At 43.9% G+C, this 17,625-nt stretch overlaps 1 protein-coding gene across 3 annotated transcripts in view; it reads left to right on the forward strand.

Moving 5' to 3' along the window:
* Window positions 1-609: 609 nt before the first annotated feature.
* The window catches only part of LOC145357117 (zinc finger protein 76-like), a 71,496-nt gene continuing 54,480 nt past the window's right edge, over window positions 610-17,625 (forward strand). For 2 of the 3 annotated variants that reach the window (XM_080210266.1, XM_080210262.1), the window contains exon 1: window positions 610-678. The gene's annotated coding sequence lies outside the window, so the exon portion shown is untranslated. Of the gene's footprint in view, window positions 679-1,571; window positions 1,605-17,625 lie in introns of those variants that run through there. The other variant, XM_080210265.1, reaches the window with a different exon arrangement.

The following is a 17,625-nucleotide window of genomic DNA, read 5'->3' on the forward strand; positions in this document are numbered from 1 at the left end:
TGCTGACCATTGTGCCACCATGCCTCAGTATACCCAAACAGGCGCCGGAGTGTGGTGACTAGGGGATTTTCACAGTAACTTCATTGCAGTGTTAATGTAAACCTACTTTGTGACATTAAGAAATAAAATTTAACTTTAACGGGGCTCTATTGTCTTTATATCAATATTTTACAGTACATCACCAATGTTCCTACCCCAATCGCGCATTTCATTCCAATGTTTAAAGCTTCTTCAGGAGGAAATTCTACCCCGGACTCTGATTATAAAACCCAAAACAATCCTCACGAGCCCGCCGTTGATTTATTAAATGCAGATTCAGGGGCGGAGAACATGCAGCCGCTCAGGCTTGGTGCCGGTACGGGTGCCCAGGAGCCTGAATACGCCCAGTCTCTGGCGTCGGCGCAGTACCTGCGACATTTGCGAAGTGCTGTTTCGGGGCCTCAGGGCCTCGTGTGGGGCGGCCCCGGACCCTGAATATGGCCTCGCTGCGCCCGCTGGCAACGGTCGCCTCATGCGTGTTCAACAGTGGGGGGAGGGCGCGCCCCGGAGCCTGAATATTCATGCTCTGCGGCATTGCCGCGATACGCCTGGCATTCGCCGATGCCTGTTCCGGGGCGGAGATTCCCGCCACAGCCCTGGTGCATGGCGGTCGCACGGAGGAATTGTTGGAAAAAAAAGGTTAGTAAAAATTTTTTCCCAGTCGGCGTTGCAGCAGCTGCCGGTCCGGGGAGAGAGACAGTGGGGGAGACAGCAGGGCCACAGGCCGGGAGAAGCCGCCGCCTTCTCTTCCCCCCTCTCCCCTCTCCCACTGCACAACAGCGGGCTGCTCTCGGCCTAGCGCAGGCTTTAGTTTAGTCCGCCACTCCCGCGCCGTGCTGCTGGATGGAAACCTCCAAGATGTCTCCCTCCCTCTCCCCCTCGGCTTCCTCTGGGGCCTGGCTGCACAATCAGTCCTGCTAGTGTTTCACCGAGGCGGGAGGGCACTCAGACATTACCCCTGCCCATACAGTGGGTGGGGGAGGTGAATGTATGGAGGGTGCAGTCTGCATGTTGGTTAGTGAGGATGGTGGTGGGGGGTTGGTCTCCAAAATTTTAACCATTTCCTGGCTTCAGCCTTGGATGAACATGAATGTGTATTTTTCAGCACTCTTCTGGCCTTTAATCCCACCCAGTCACCATGGAAACCAGGAGCCTGCTGCATTTTATCATCACCTTTTGATTGTTAGGAATTTCAGATCCCCCAGCTTTCCCCCATGCACGTTCATTTATTTACTCGTCATTTGGTTGAGGTGGTTGATCGTTGGGACTAAAATAATTATTCTTGTGGTGTTGGTCCACATTTTCGAACCTTGATTGCAAATTCTTGGAAGTTGGACCTATTTCACCCATCACAGACTTTATTTTTCCATTCTCTACTTTAATTTTCTGGTATCATGCTCAGACTTGCTTCTAGCAGGCCAAGAAACTGCTAAGCTAGAATTTGAAAATGTAAAATAAAAATCAGTGAATGAGTCTGCCTCTGTCCTGTAAAGCTTTATTTGCAGTAAAGTTGCAATTTCAACATTTTTCCTGCATAAATTATTCAAGATCTGAACTAATTAAAGGTAAAATTTTATACAATATAAATAAAACTGCATCTTGTTCTGTGGTTCTGACAACACAGTTTAACATGTCTCACTGCTAATTATCTATTGATTTTGAGTGGGGATTATTAAGTGTTGTGGATTGCGAATCATATTTCCAAATTGAACTGTTTGTTTTAAGAGCAAGTAGTTTTTCATTTGGTCTTGGCTTGTAGGTGTTGCTAGGCCTGCATTTGTTACCCATCCCTAATTGCTGTTGAGAAGGTGGTGATGAGCTACCTTGAACTGCTGTACTCCATGTAGTATTGGTACAGTATTGTTGGGAAGAAAGTTTGAGGATTTTGACCAAATGACAGTGAAGCAACAAGTGATATATTTCCAAGTCAAGATGGTGAGTGACTTGGAGAGGAACTTCAGATATTGTTCCCATGTGTTTACCACGCTTGTCCTTCTAGATGGTAATGGATTTGCAAAGTGCTGTTTAAGGAGTGTTGATAATATTTAGAAAAATGACCTTTTTAAAGCAAATTGCCAGTCTCAGTAATTGAGAATGGGCAAGGTGGTTGTGATAATTCACCTTTGGTTCTGCAGTTAGTAAAAACTGGAGAATTTAGTCAGGGGTGCAAGTACAAAAACTAAATATCAAGACAATTTCAGACCAAATGTATTAAAAACTTGAGAGGGGGAGGGGAATGATTGTCGATTTTTAGCTGAATATCTTATTTCTTTCAGTTTGAGTAAAATATACAAACGGCATTTATGTTTAAATTGGCAAAAAAGTGCTACCTTCATGTACTTAGCAAGTCAGAACAAACCATGGTGTTTATCTGTCCTTTTTGTGCTGGATATTTTATTTGATTCACCAGAGACCAATATGTGCAGATTAGCACAGACTGATCACATTATTCTAATTACAGTACTCAGCAAAATTGCTGAAAAGCACTTTTGTATGTGACGCATTTCATGTTTTGACTTTTGTTTGACATTGTGAGGAGGAGGAAATTTAAAAGGATGCAAATTTTAAAAAATCTCTCATATAATTTTCAAAGGTCATTAGCCATTTGCTACATATTAGCTTTAATGTAAAGAAATGTCTGGGCGCATTTGTTGAATAGGTGTATAGTAAATTCTACGCAATTAGAAAGCATGACTGAGTTTGAACATATGCGAGTTTAGAGTGGAAAGATAAAGCCATTAATCTTAGCTCTGTGTGACCTGCGTTAATGTTGTCCATAAACACTTTCTCATAATTTAATAATGCAGAGAAAGTACATTTTGACATGAAGTTTTAACAAGCTGGGGTTTAAATCAGATGGGCTATGGGAGGTGAGTGAGTATTGTGATGAGACTTCTGGAGTTGAGAGATCTGGAAGACCGAAGGAAGTTGATATCAGAGTTTAGGAGCATGGTGAGGGGCTGCAAAATAGACCAGAATCAGGAGGAAAGAGTGCTTTAAGTTGAAGAAAAACCTGCATTGCAGCAAATCTACATAATATTTATTTTGCGCTTACAATGACCATTGGGAGTGATCAGAGGACCTGCTTAAAGTTATTCTATTACAGCCGTCTTTTATACAGATCACATCGGTATATTCAATTCTGTACCCATCTAATCACATTCCTCAATACAATGGATTTCCTACCTTGGTTACCCGATAGGTCTCTACCAGAATACAATTATACCCATAATTAAATCACTTGTATGGTTTTAGCTTTTTTCCTAGAGCATTCCATTCTTTTTATTTGAATCATAAGAACATAAGAAATAGGAGCAGGAGTAGGCCATCTAGCCCTTCGAGCCTGCCCCGCCATTCAATAAGATCATGGCTGATCTGTCGTGGCTCAGTTCCACTTTCCCGCCCTCTCCCCATAACCCTCAATCCCCTCTCTCATCAAAAACCCATCAACCCGCATCTTAAAAATATTTAGCGAGGCAGCCTCCACCACTTCAACGGGCAGAGAATTCCAGAGATTCACCACCCTTTGAGTGAAGAAGTTCCTCCTCAACTCCGTTCTAAACCACCCCCCCCTTTATCTTGAGGCTGTGCCCCCTAGTCCTACTGTCTTTTTTGAGCGGGAAGAGTCTCTCCACCTCTATCCTATCCATCCCATTCATCATCTTATACGTCTCAATGACATCTCCCCTCATTCTTCTAAACTCTAACGAGTACAAGCCTAGTTTATTCAGCCTCTCCTCATAGCTCAACCCCCTCAACTCCAGTATCAGCCTAGTAAACCTCCTCTGCACTCCCTCCAAGGCCAAAATATCTTTGCGCAGGTGCGGCACCCAAAACTGCACACAGTACTCCAGCTGCGGCCTCACCAATGCCCTATACAGCTGCAGCAAGACCTCCCTACTTTTATATTCAATCTCCCTCGCTATGAAGGCCAGCATCCCATTCGCCTTCCTGACCACCTGCTGCACCTGCAAGCTGGGTTTTTGCGACTCATGAACAAGGACCCCGAGGTCCCTCTGCACCGTTGCCTGCTGCAGTTCTTCGCCACATAAGTAATAATCCTTCCTACCATTATTCCTACCAAAGTGGACCACCTCACACTTGCCAACATTAAATTCCATTTGCCATTTCCTGGCCCATTCGCCCAGCCTGTCTAGATCCTTCTGCAGACTCTCCTCACCCTCCGCACAATTTGCCGTTCCCCCAATCTTGGTGTCATCAGCAAATTTCGACACCCTACACTCGGTTCCCTCCTCCAGATCATCTATATAAATGGTAAAAAGCTGAGGCCCCAGCACCGACCCCTGGGGCACTCCACTAGTCCCCACCCGCCAATCCGAATAGCACCCGTTGACCCCCACTCTCTGCCTCCTATTTGACAACCAATCCTCTATCCACGCTAACACCCTACCCCGAACTCCATGTCCCCCGACCTTCTGCAATAACCTCTTGTGAGGTACTTTGTCAAACGCCTTCTGAAAATCCAGAAAGACCACATCCACCGGCTCTCCTCTATCCACCGCCCTAGACACATCCTCATAGAACTCCAGTAAATTTGTCAGAATCATGCTATTCTCACTAACCCCTGACAAGTCATGCTAAATCATATTTCCTAAGTTAACCCTTTATTTATATTCTACTTTCTCAAAGTGCATCAAATGAAATGTCTTGCAAAAGCATGATGTGGCAAGGCTAGAGAGGGAGTAGGACTAGGGGGCACAGCCTCAAGATAAAGGGGCGGGGGGGGGGCGGTTTAGAACAGAGTTGAGGAGGATCTTCTTCACTCAAAGGGTGGTGAATCTCTGGAATTCTCTGCCCGTTGAGGTGGTGGAGGCTGCCCGCTAAATATTTTTAAGACGTGGGTTGATGGGTTTTTGATAAGCGAGGGGATTAAGGGTTATGGGGAGAGGGTGGGAATGTGGAACTGAGCCACGACAGATCAGCCATGATCTTATTGAATGGCAGGGCAGGCTCAAAGGGCTAGGTGGCCTACTCCTGCTCCTATTTCTTATGTTCTTATGAGTTAGGTATAAATGAGTAGGATTTGTAATAATAGACTGGGACTGAGAACCAGTGTATTTTTCATTAGTAAAACAAATGCTGGTTTAAAAAGCCAGTAGAAAGCTTTCTGAAACATATTTCAAACACACTGTGCCACTTGACCTGATTTATAAACATTGTACCAGGATATAGCATTTAACGAAGAATCTTCAACCATAGAGCAGATAAGTCAAGAAGCTTACAAAATACAAGTTAGTCCCAGGCTTCAATATTCGAGCCAATGGTAGGTGTTGATCAGTTACTGAGCAATAATTTACAACTACGGGTTTGCAATGCAAACCGCAAGAGAGGCTTTAAGCAACGACAATTGAAATACATATAGCAGCATTAACATGTACCATTGCATGTCACAGACGCATTATAAAACAAGACAAGGCACTGAGCTACTTCAAGTCATCTAGAATCCCTGCAGTGTAGAAGGAGTCCATTCACCCAACTGAGTCTGCATTGACCACAAACCCACCTAGGCCCTAGTCCCATAACCCCACTTATTTACCGTATCAGTCCCCTGACACTAGGTAATTTTAGCATGACCAATCAACCTAACCCGCACATCTTTGGACTGTGAGAGGAAATTGGAGCACCCGGAGGAAACACATGCAGACACGGGAAGAAGGTGCAAACTCCACACAGACAGTGACCCAAAGCCAGAATTGTACTTGGGTCCCTGACGCTGTGAGGCAGCAGTGCTAAGCACTGTGCCCCTCTGCAGTTATTTAACAGTTCGATACCTCCCCTCTGAGATCTGTTCACGTTACAGATTCTAGTTCATCATACCTTGGTTCATTCTGCCTCTGCTGCCCATTAGATGAGTGACTTCCTCTTTTCTCAGCTGCGAGCCGTGTTCTGGAATTCCATTTCCAATTCTGTCCATGTAGTCTATCCGTCTCTGTTCCAGATTTCAGTAAACCCAAGCTGCACCTAAACTCACAATGGCAGTGATTTTGCCTGACTGACATATTGCAACAATTTTCTATCTCATTGAGAGATAAAAAGGAGGTTGGAGATGTGAGTTATGGCCAGTGGGTGTCAAGGATATTTTATTTTGAAGACATGGACGGAGGTGGCAGATTTAGAGGGGAGAGGAATTGAATCTTGAGAACAAGAAAACTGTTTACAATCCCAGCTAATATGGGGACCAGGAGGAAATTTGGGTGGAAAAGCATGTTAGAAATGGGGTTGAGATAGCAGAAGTGGGTCTTATGAACAAGATGAGCTCAAAGATGGCATGACAGGAGATAGGAGAGATTCTAGAGAAAGATGAGAGTTCAGGGCTAGGGCAGGGAAGCTTTAGAGGAGATATGGCCCAATTGGTTCGTGGAAAGGAGGAATGTAACATAACCAGTCCATGAACTCCTTGCCTTTATTATTGGAGGTGAGAGTGGAGGAGATGAGGGAGAGGGTTTCAAGAACACACATTAAGCTATAGAAGTGACTTTTAGTTACTTGGTCACTGACCTACAAATCTACAAATATTTGGATGGACAGGGACTTATTAGGCAGAGTCAACATGGCTTTGTGCGTGGTAGGTCATGTTTAACCAATCTATTAGAGTTTTTCGAGGAGGTTACCATGAAAGTGGATGAAGCAAAGGCAGTAGATGTTGTCTACATGGACTTCAGTAAGGCATTTGACAAGATCCTGCACGGAAGGTTAGTTTGGAAGGTTCAGTTACTAGGTATACATGGAGAAGTAGTAAATTGTATTAGACATTGGCTCAATGGAAGAAGCCAGAGAGTGGTAGTGAAGGACTGCTTCTCTGAGTGGAGGCCTGTGACTAGTGGTGTGCCACAGGGATCAGTGCTGGGTCCATTGTTGTTTGTCATCAATATCAATAATCTGGATGATAATGTGGTAAATTGGATCAGCAAATTTGCTGATGATACAAAGATTGGAGGTGAAATGGACAGTGAGGAAGGTTTTCAAAGCTTGCAGAGGGATTTGGACCAGCTAGAAAAATGGGCTGAAAAATGGCAGATGGAGTTTAATGCAGACAAGTGTGAGGTATTGCACTTTGGAAGTACAAACCAAGGTAGAACATGCAAGGTAAATGGTAGGACACTGAAGAGTGCAGTAGAACAGAGAGATCTGGGAATACCAGATACATAATTCCCTAAAAGTGGCATCACAGGTAGATAGGGTCATAAAGAGTGCTTTTGGTACATTGGCCTTTATAAATCAAAGTATTGAGTATAAGAGTTGGAATGTTATGGTGAGGTTGTGTAAGACATTGGTGAGGCTGAATTTAGAGTATTGTGTGCAGTTTTGGTCACATAATTACAGGAAGGATAATAATAAGGTGGAAAGAGTGCAGAGAAGGTTTACAAGGATATTGCCGGAACTTGAGAAACTGAGTTACAGAGAAAGGATGAATGAGTTAGGACTTTATTCCCTGGAGCGTAGAAGAATGAGGGGAGATTTGATAGAGGTATACAAAATTATGAATATAGATAAAGTGAATGCAAGCAGGCTTTTTCCACTGAGGCTAGGGGAGAAAAAAACTAGAAGACATGGGTTAAGGGTGAAGGGGGGAAAAGTTTAAAGGGAATATTGTTTGGGGGGGGGGCTTCTCACAGAGAGTGGTGGGAGTGTGGAATGAGCTGCCAGAAGAAGTGGTAAATGCGGGCTCACTTTTAACATTTAAGGAAAACGTGGACTAGGTACATGGATGAGAGGGGTGTGGAGGGATATGGTCCAGGTGCAGGTTAGTGGGACTAGGCAGAAAAATGGTTTGGCACAGCCAAGAAGGGCCAAAAGTCCTGTTTCTGTGCTGTCAATGTTCTATCGTTCTGTGGTAAAATCATGGGTTAATTTTACAACCACTGCAATGTGGCTCATTGGCTTGTCAACCTCTTGAACCTATCCTGATACTTAATCAGATCGTGCATTATCTGTATCTCAACTCCATTTATCTGTTGTTAGGGATCAGTTCAAAAACTCCAAGGTATATTATGAAGTTAACTGAGACTCTAACTATTTTTGATTTTGGTATTGGTGTGAACATTTTTTTTTCAGAGGCTATGTATTGAACATAACTTCAGCTAATACAAAGACTCATGATTATAGTATCCTGTTGAAAGACGTTCTTTATTTACCAATGTACGCTGGGAGAGAAGGATTGGATGGTCCAACACTTCTCTGAAATGACATCATAGCGGCAATACAATTATACATTTTCCAAAAGACATCTTAATACCCACTGGCTCATCCCAGTTGGAAATGAACCAATTATCATTAGCAAAGGTCAATTATTATTAGTAAATGTCATATACCTTGGCCAAATAAATTTTTTCTTTGACAGCATGGGAACGGAGATTATGAGTGATTTCTGACTGCCTTTCCTATGGCCACCTGTTGTCAGTTCCAGACTCTCTTATCTGGTTGAATGCTTTGTCTATTCATTAAGCTGTCTGAATTCGCTAGCTTTGCCTTTGCCTTATGAATTTTCTATTCATAAGGACTGTCTAAAATCCACGCCACTAAGAACTATGCTTCTGTGAGTGTATTGTTATAAAGAATGTGGTTCACTTTACTGGATTATTTTCCCATGATGCCTTAGAATTCATTGCCATTAGCCAAGCTGTAACATTTTTCAGAAATACATATTTAAATTCTCTAACTGTGGTTATATGTGTTTCTATGCAGATAGTACCTCTAGAATATATAAGGCAGTCTGTGATTCGTATTCTAAACCAATCCACTCTCTTCTAATAGTCTTTATTAGACTTTTAAATCCCAGATTATTTTGAAGTTCTCTAACAGAGCATAAGGTGTTTCACTCCAGGTGTGATTCTATTAACCCACTAACAAGCTTTTTATTAAAACAAACTTTATTTAACAATACAGTTAAAATATATAAAAAGAATTAGTATAACTTTTATCATTTGAAATACTTAAACGTGATAAGGCATGATTCTTAACTGCTAGCTATTTTTTGTTGGTTCAAATTTATGCAATATCCCTACAGACATAAACTCATCTTCAGAATCAGTTAACAAGACATGCAGACTTGCATGTATTCCCAGTACTCCAGCATTTTAACCCCTCTGGACAGAGATTCAGAGAGACACCCATCTTTAACTCTCAGACAGCAGTCTCCAGAGGAAAAACTTGTCTTCACAAAGCTAAATTCCAATGAGGCAGAGAGAGAGAGAAAACACCTCTTGCCTTTTTGCAGATCTCTCAAGAAAGATACCCATTTTCTGGCAGGTTCCAGACTTCAATTTCCAGAGAGGGAGAAGAGGAAAAGAGCTGCAATTGCAATTGCCTGTTTTTCTCACTCTCAGTCTAGTTCCATCTACTCGTGATTTTCTTGTGAATCAACCTAATCAAACCCCAGGGAACAACCCTAACATAACATTAGCCCAGAATAAAACAAACACTCCAATAATTAGGAGCAATTAACCTTCTGCAGTATCATCAGGTGGGCTGCTGCTTGTCAACAATTTGGCATCATTAAACAGAGTTGAAGTGTAAACACAACCTTCAGTGGAAATATGATATAAATTTGTAAAGACACTGTGCCTTTGATCTATATTTCCTGATTACATTACCTTGCAAAAATCTGTGCATCTCAGTCTTGAAAATTTCAAATGATCTAGCTAGCATCCATATTATTTTTGGGGAGAGAATTCCACCTTTCTACAGCTCTTCGTGTGACCAAATGCTTTCTTATTCCGCTAATGAAAGGGTTTCGTCCAATTTTATGGTTGTACTACCCTTGTTCTGGATTCCGCACGAGAAAATTGCTTCTCTGTATCGTTCTGATCCGTTTTTATCATTTAAATAGCACAATCAAACCAGCTCATCAGTTTTCTAAACTCAAGGGAATGCAATTTGTCTTCCTAATTTAACCTTTTGAACCCTGGTATTGGTCTGGCAAGTGTACTATCCTTCCTCCAGGATCAGTATATCCTTCCTGAGATATGGTTTGGACCCATGAAATAGGATAGTTATGACACAGAAGGAGACTATTTAACCCATTGTGATGTGCTCGCTCTCTACAAGAGAGCTCTTTTTTTATTCATTCATCAGACATGGGCGTTGCTGATTGACCAGCATTTATTGCCCATCCCTTGTTGCACTTGAGAAGGTGGTGAGCTGCCTTCTTGAGTGGCTGCAGTCCATGTTCTGTGGGTTGACCCACAATGCTGTTGGGGAGGGAATTCCAGGATTTTGACTGTGAAGGAACAGCAATATATTTCCAAGCCAGGATGGAACTTGCAGGTAGTGGTGTTTCCATTTATCTGCTGCCCTTGACCTAGATGGAAGTGGCCGTGGGTTTGGAAGGTGCTAAAGATCTTTGGTGAATTGTTGCAGTGCATCTTGTAGATAGTACACCCTGCTGCTACTGAGCATCGGTGGTGAAGGGATTGGATGTTTGTAGATGTGCCAATCAAGCGAGCTGCTTTGTCCTGGATGCTGTAAAGCTTCTTGAGTGTTGTTGGAGCTGCACCCATTCAGGCAAGTGGGAAGTATTCCATCACACTCCTGCCTTATGCCTTGTAGATGTTGAACTGGCTTTGGGGAGTCAGGAGGTAAGTTACTCGCAGCATTATTTCTAGCTTTTGACCTGCTCTTGTAAGTCTATGTGGTGAGTCTAATTGAGTTTCTGGTAATGATAACCACCCCTCTCATCACATCCCCTCCTTTTACCCATGTACGCTACACATTTTCCTCTTCAGATAATGGCCTAATTTTCTTTTGATGGTCACCATTGAATTTGCCTCCGTCTTGGGCAGTGCATGCCAAATCCTGACTACTTGCAGTGTAAAGACGTTTTTCCTCATGGTGTCCCAATCATTTTTGATGGTGCCCAGAATTAAACGCAGTACTCCAGATGGAATCTGGCCAATGCCCTGTAAAACTAAAACATTGGTCATTCTTCATTGTATTCCAGCCTGTTAGCCTTTAGATTATTTTTTGTAACTGTGTTGTAGCTTATGATTTGAAAGAAAGAAATACATATGGAATTCTGGTTTGTCATTGTCAGGCTTTCCTCTGTATGTTTGTATCACATTAGCACTGTTGGTTTTTATTAACCTTACCAGCCACTGTGACAGTTACTGAGATTTAATTTTGGCTGCTTGCCACCAACTGGACTTTTAACAAGAGAATAAATATGTAATATTGACAGGAGGTACAGCTTTACTGAAAAGGAGTAGAATGTGTTTTGCTGAGGTACTGCATTCCATAAAGTATGTGGAGAATAAATGCGGAATATTTTGTGAGGCTATAACATTTAAAAGTTTGGATCACAGGCAAGCATCAAAATTTCAGCAACTTATAAGTAACCACAACTTAGAGAGTGTTGTTCCAGTTAGCCATGTTTACTTATAGTCTCAATTTTGTTGCTTTCTTTGTATTGATTTTCCAATGAAATTTTAGAGTGTACTTTTATTCAGTATTGTGGATTGTAACCATTACTGAAATTTTCCAAATTTCTGGCATACTGTTCTAGCATGTTTTCCATTTAAATGTGATTGATTGTAGTTTAAAATTTGCTTTATTTTTACATTCCTTGGTTCTCCTATCCCCTTTTCCACACATTGCATCTGGACATTGAATCTGGCTGCTTCCACTCACTGTTGCTCTGGTTCTGCTTTTCAAGTATTTAATTCAAAATGATTTTTCAATGTTAGCTTTGTTACTTTCAGTTGTCATTTATAGCTCAGGGTTGACCTTAGAATACCTGTTGAGTACAGGAATGTTCCAGGACCACCTGGTTCAGTGGCAAGGTAACTGGTCATTTTTGTTTGTGCTGTAACTAATTAAACATTTAATTTCAGGTAGTTAGTAGCAGATAAGAACATAAGAACATAAGAAATAGGAGCAGGAGTAGGCCATCCAGCCCTTCGAGCCTGCCCCGCCATTCAATAAGATCATGGCTGATCTGTTGCTGCTCAGTTCCACTTTCCCGCCCTCTCCCCATAACCTTTAATCCCCTCTCCTATCAAAAATCCATCAACCCGCGTCTTAAAAATATTTAGCGAGGCAGCCTCCACCACTTCAACAGGCAGAGAATTCCAGAGATTCACCACCCTTTGAGTGAAGAAGTTCCTCCTCAACTCCGTTCTAAACCGCCCCCCTTTTATCTTGAGGCTGTGCCCCCTAGTCCTATTGTCTTTTTTGAGCGGGAAGAGTCTTTCCACCTCTATCCTATCCATCCCATTCATCATCTTATACGTCTCAATGAGATCTCCTCTCATTCTTCTAAACTCTAACGAGTACAAGCCCAGTTTATTCAGCCTCTCCTCATAGCTCAACCCCCTCAACTCTGGTATCAGCCTAGTAAACCTCCTCTGCACTCCCTCCAAGGCCAAAATATCTTTGCGCAGGTGCGGCGCCCAAAAATGTACACAGTACTCCAGTTGCGGCCTCACCAATGCCCTATACAGCTGCAGCAAGACCTCCCTACTTTTATATTCAATCCCCTTCGCTATGAAGGCCAGCATCCCATTCGCCTTCCTGACCACCTGCTGCACCTGCAAGCTGGGTTTTTGCGACTCATGCACAAGGACCCCGAGGTTCCTCTGCACCGTCGTCTGCTGCAGTTTTTCGCCTCGTAAGTAATAGTCCTTCCTACCATTTTTCCTACCAAAGTGGACCACCTCACACTTGCCAACATTAAATTCCATTTGCCATTTCCTGGCCCATTCGCCCAGCCTATCTAGATCCTTCTGCAGACTCTCCATACCCTCTGCACAATTTACCGTTCCACCAATCTTGGTGTCATCAGCAAATTTCGACACTCTACACTCGGTTCCCTCCTCCAGATCATCTATATAAATGGTAAAAAGCTGAGGCCCCAGCACCAACCCCTGGGGCACTCCACTAGTCACCATCCGCCAATCCGAATAGCACCCGTTGACCCCCACTCTCTGCCTCCTATTTGACAACCAATCTTCTATCCACGCTAACACCCTACCCCCAACTCCATGTCCCTCGACCTTCTGCAATGACCTCTTGTGAGGCACTTTGTCAAACGCTTTCTGAAAATCTAGAAAGACCACATCCACCGGCTCTCCTCTATCCACCGCCCTAGACACATCCTCATAGAACTCCAGTAAATTTGTCAGACACGACTTCCCTTTAATGAAACCGTGCTGCGTCTGCTCTATCAAGCAATTCCCTTCAAGATGCCTCGCAATTTCCTCCTTAATGACAGATTCTAACATTTTACCTACCACAGATGTTAAACTAACCGGCCTATAATTCCCCGCCTTTTGCCTGGCACCCTTCTTAAACAACGGCGTAACATTAGCCGTTTTCCAATCATCCGGCACTTCCCCGGAATCCAGCGACGTTTGGAAAATAACCACCAAGGCATCCACTATCACCTCCGCCATTTCTTTCAGAACCCTCGGATGCATTCCATCCGGTCCTGGGGACTTGTCCACAATCAGCCCCTCCAGTCTGTCGAGCACCGCCTTTCTAGTAACAGTAATGTCATTAAGACCCTCCAGTCCTACCACCTTTCTATCGCTAACACCCGGCAAATTATTCACGTCCTCCTCCGTGAAGACAGAAACAAAAAAGTTATTCAATACCTTAGCCATATCCTCATCCCCTACCACTAGGTCCCCTTTCTCATCCTCTAAAGGACCAACATTCACCCTAGCCAGCCTCTTCCTTTTTATATATTTATAAAAACTCTTGCTATCCTTTTTTATATTAAGCGCTAGCCCAGCTTCATAGTTTCTCCTACCCTTCCTTATCAACTTCTTTGTCAATCTTTGTTGACATTTAAACCTCTCCCAATCCTCTTCTCGCCCACTACTCTTAGCTACTCTAAATTCCTCCGCTTTTAGTTTAACACTTTCCTTCACCTCCTTTGTTATCCACGGCTTATTACCTCTCCTCCTCCTATCCTTTTTGACCATCGGAATAAATTTCCGTTGAGCACCAAGAAAGATCTCCTTAAAGATCCTCCATTGCTCCTTAACAGACCCTCCCTCCAACGCGCTCTCCCAGTCCACATTCGCCAATTCTTCTCTCATCCTACCGTATTTCCCTCTATTCAAACAAAGGACGCGTGTCCGGGAACCCACTTTCTCCTCCTCCATCTGCACCAGAAACTCCACCATACAATGATCACTCTCCCCAAGAGGATCCTTCACCACAAGGTCCCTAATTCTACCCGCCTCATTACATAGCACCAGATCCAAGATAGCTCGCTCCCTCGTCGGCTCCAACACACACTGTTCGAGGAAACTATCCCGGCAGCATTCCAAGAACTCTTCCTCGAGCCCCCCACGTCCAACATGGGTCGACCAATCAATATGCAGATTGAAATCCCCCATAACTACGGCCGTCCCATTCTTGCACGCCGCACTTATTTGCGCGTTAACAGCCCGCCCCATCTCCAGATCATTATTCGGGGGCCTATAGACGACACCCACCAGCGTCTTCCTCCCTTTGCTGTTCCTAATCTCCACCCACAACGATTCCACCCTCTGCTCCTTGGCTCCAATATCATCCCTTGCTACCACCGTGATGCTATCCTTAATCAGCAGAGCTACGCCCCCCCCTTTTCCCTCCTGCCTATCCTTCCTAAACACTTGATAGCCCTGTACATTCAGCTCCCAGTCCCTGTCACCCTGCAGCCACGTCTCTGTAATGGCCACCAGATCGTATCCATTTGTGTCGATCTGCGCCATCAGCTCATCCACTTTATTCCGAATGCTTCGTGCATTCAGATAAAGTGCTTTCATCCCAGCCTTCACCTGGACCCTATTTGCCGCAACGCCACCAACTATACTCACGCCCCCTACTCCCTCTATTATTGGGTCATCCTCGGCCTCTTCCCTTACATGTACACTCTCCTTAACTTTAGACCTCATAAGGTCACCTACCCTCGCACCCTCCCCCCCCCTAATTAGTTTAAAGCCCTGTCTACAGTCCTCTTTACTCGATTCGCCAGCACTCTGGTCCCAGCACGGTTCAGACCAACCCCATCCCTCCCGAACAGGTCCCACCTACCCCAATACTGGTGCCAATGCCCCATAAATTCAAACCCATTCCTCCCACACCAATCCCTGAGCCACCCATTCACTTCCTTAATCCTGTCAACCCTACGCCCATCTGCACACGGTTCAGGCAGTAGCCCAGAGATAACCACCTTGTCGGTTCTACTTTTTAATTCCATTCCAAGCTTTTCATACTCCCTCCCCAGATCCTCAGTCTGCATTTTGCTTACGTCACCGGCACCCACGTGTACCACAACGACCGGATTCTCACCCTCCCACTCCAGGTTCCTCTGCAGCCCAGCTGCGACATCCCGTACCCGAGCACCAGGCAGACAACACACCCTTCTGTGCACTTTGTCATTGTGACAAAGGACAGTGTCAATGCCCTTCACCCCACTATCCCCAATAACTACTACGTTCCTTTTCCTTTTCTCTTTGCCTATGTCCTGCTGCAGCACTGTACCGTGTGCAGCTTGCTCACCAACCTCACCTGGCTCGTTCTCGTCCAACTTGGAAGCAAGAACCTCAAACCTGTTATGCAGATTAAGAGGCTGAGGCCTCCGCTCCTCACCCCCCTTCTTCTTCCCAGTAGCCCCCTCTTGTCCCTGACCCTTAGAGTTAGCCAGTCTAGGGGGGGGTGGATGTCACTTGCACCCCATTGACAATGGCACCCTCTCTCCCCCTGATGAGCCTCAGTGTCTGTAGCTCAGAGGCCAGCTCATTTACCCTGAGCTGGAGCTCCTCCAGCAACCTGCACTTACTGCAGACATGGTCACTGGGATGAACCCTAGGGTCCACCACTTCCCACATCATACAGAAACCACACATTACATGCCCCTCCATTACTTACTGTAGTAGTTTTGAAAAAATTTTTTTGTTTTTTTTTGTTTTTCAAACGAACTCACCTGGCCTTTTCTCTTCCAAGCCCTTTTTGATATTAAGCCCTAGTAGCTCACTCTGCTTCCCTCTCACTCCGCTGCCCGCTCAGACGCTGCCCGCTGTCTACACCAGGCCTCCTTTTAAACCTGATCCTGGATGCTGTTCTCATACTGAGGCTTTCCACTCTTTCAAGACAAGGAAGTAAGATAGTTGTATTCTTAATCAAGAGAGCTGAATAAATATGGTATAAAATCAATGACTTAATGGAGTTAATGTTGCCTTGAATTTATATTTTTCTAATGGTCCAGTAAGTACGTTCACTGTAAGACACTCCTTTTAAACTCAGAAGAACGACAAGCCTTTTATCTTCATGTTTTTGTCATGGAGCCCCAATTTAGATCTATCAGTCTTTCAGTTTCTTCTGTTTTGCTTGGGCTCACCATGTGCTTGTTGATCATTCTTCCCTGTCTCCTGTCTGTCATCCATTCCCACTCCAATCCTGTTGCTTATAAGTCTTTTGCCATTGTATCTTTCAATTTGGCCTCAGACCTTCCTCCCCTTCCTAGTAGTCCCATTTCCATCTCCATCACTCACCTCACCATATTTCCTCCTCTGTTACAGATGACCATGCAATTTCAGTGTCTTCTCAGCTACTTTCTTGGATGCTCCTACAATCTTCACTCATCCCCGATGATTCCTATACTCCACGCATCTATCTCAGCAAGACATCATTCCCCTCACATGTTGCCTGAACTTCTGCAAAATGTAACAAAGCTGGTCTTGTAGACTCTTCCTTTCAGTTTGTGATACTTATTGCACCACTGCACTTCTTTCACTTAAACCAGTCAGAGCTAAGCCATTGTTTAATTTCCACACTTCTGCCTTCTCATGCCATTAACCAAGGAATTTTACTCACTTTTTCCAGATCTTTACCCATAACCTTTACATCTTAACTCTGATCCTCCTATCTAGGTTCAAACTGACAATCCATAAGTTGGTTCTTTGGTCTACTGACCTTCATACCCACTATGTTCAGTGCTTTTCCCAATTCTCCAGATATTGTATCATGTTTCTATCATCCTCACCACATAGTACAATGTCATCACTGACATTGCGCTTCCCATCTCTCTTGCTCAGTTAAAACATCCATGACCATTGAGAAGAGGAAGGAGCTTGGTGCCAATCCTTCTTTGTTAATGTGCAGACATCCCAAATTTGTTAATTTGTTGGTCTTTGGAGTCTATTTTAGGATTTATCCACGAGAAATTGCCCTTTGAAACCTCTAGCTCCAAGCAATTCAAATAAGTAAATAAGACATGTAAGTCCAAGTGGAGGGTCACAGGGTAGATTGACTGGGCTGGAGGCATGTACTTCTGGTATCCCTGACTGTATGCCACTGTGCTGGCATCTCTGGTAAATCTGTCTGGTAATGGGACAGGATAGTATTGGGGGCATTGTGAGTAAGTTATGATTCTGTAAGGATGTTGTGTTTGACTAGTCTGTGAGACAACTCTCTCAAATTTGACCAATCCCTTGATGTTAGTAATGAAAACTTTGTAGGTTTAAAAGGACTTGTTTTGCCCTTGTAATTTTTGATGCCTAAGTTGATATTGGGTGCTCCATCCCATTTTATTCCTTTTAGATTGAGTGACTTGCTAGGCCATTTCTGAGGGCATTC

Source organism: Carcharhinus amblyrhynchos, chromosome 22 (genome assembly GCF_965287045.1).
Source record: "Carcharhinus amblyrhynchos chromosome 22, sCarAmb.v2.hapA, whole genome shotgun sequence".
Taxonomy (NCBI): Eukaryota; Metazoa; Chordata; class Chondrichthyes; order Carcharhiniformes; family Carcharhinidae; genus Carcharhinus; species Carcharhinus amblyrhynchos.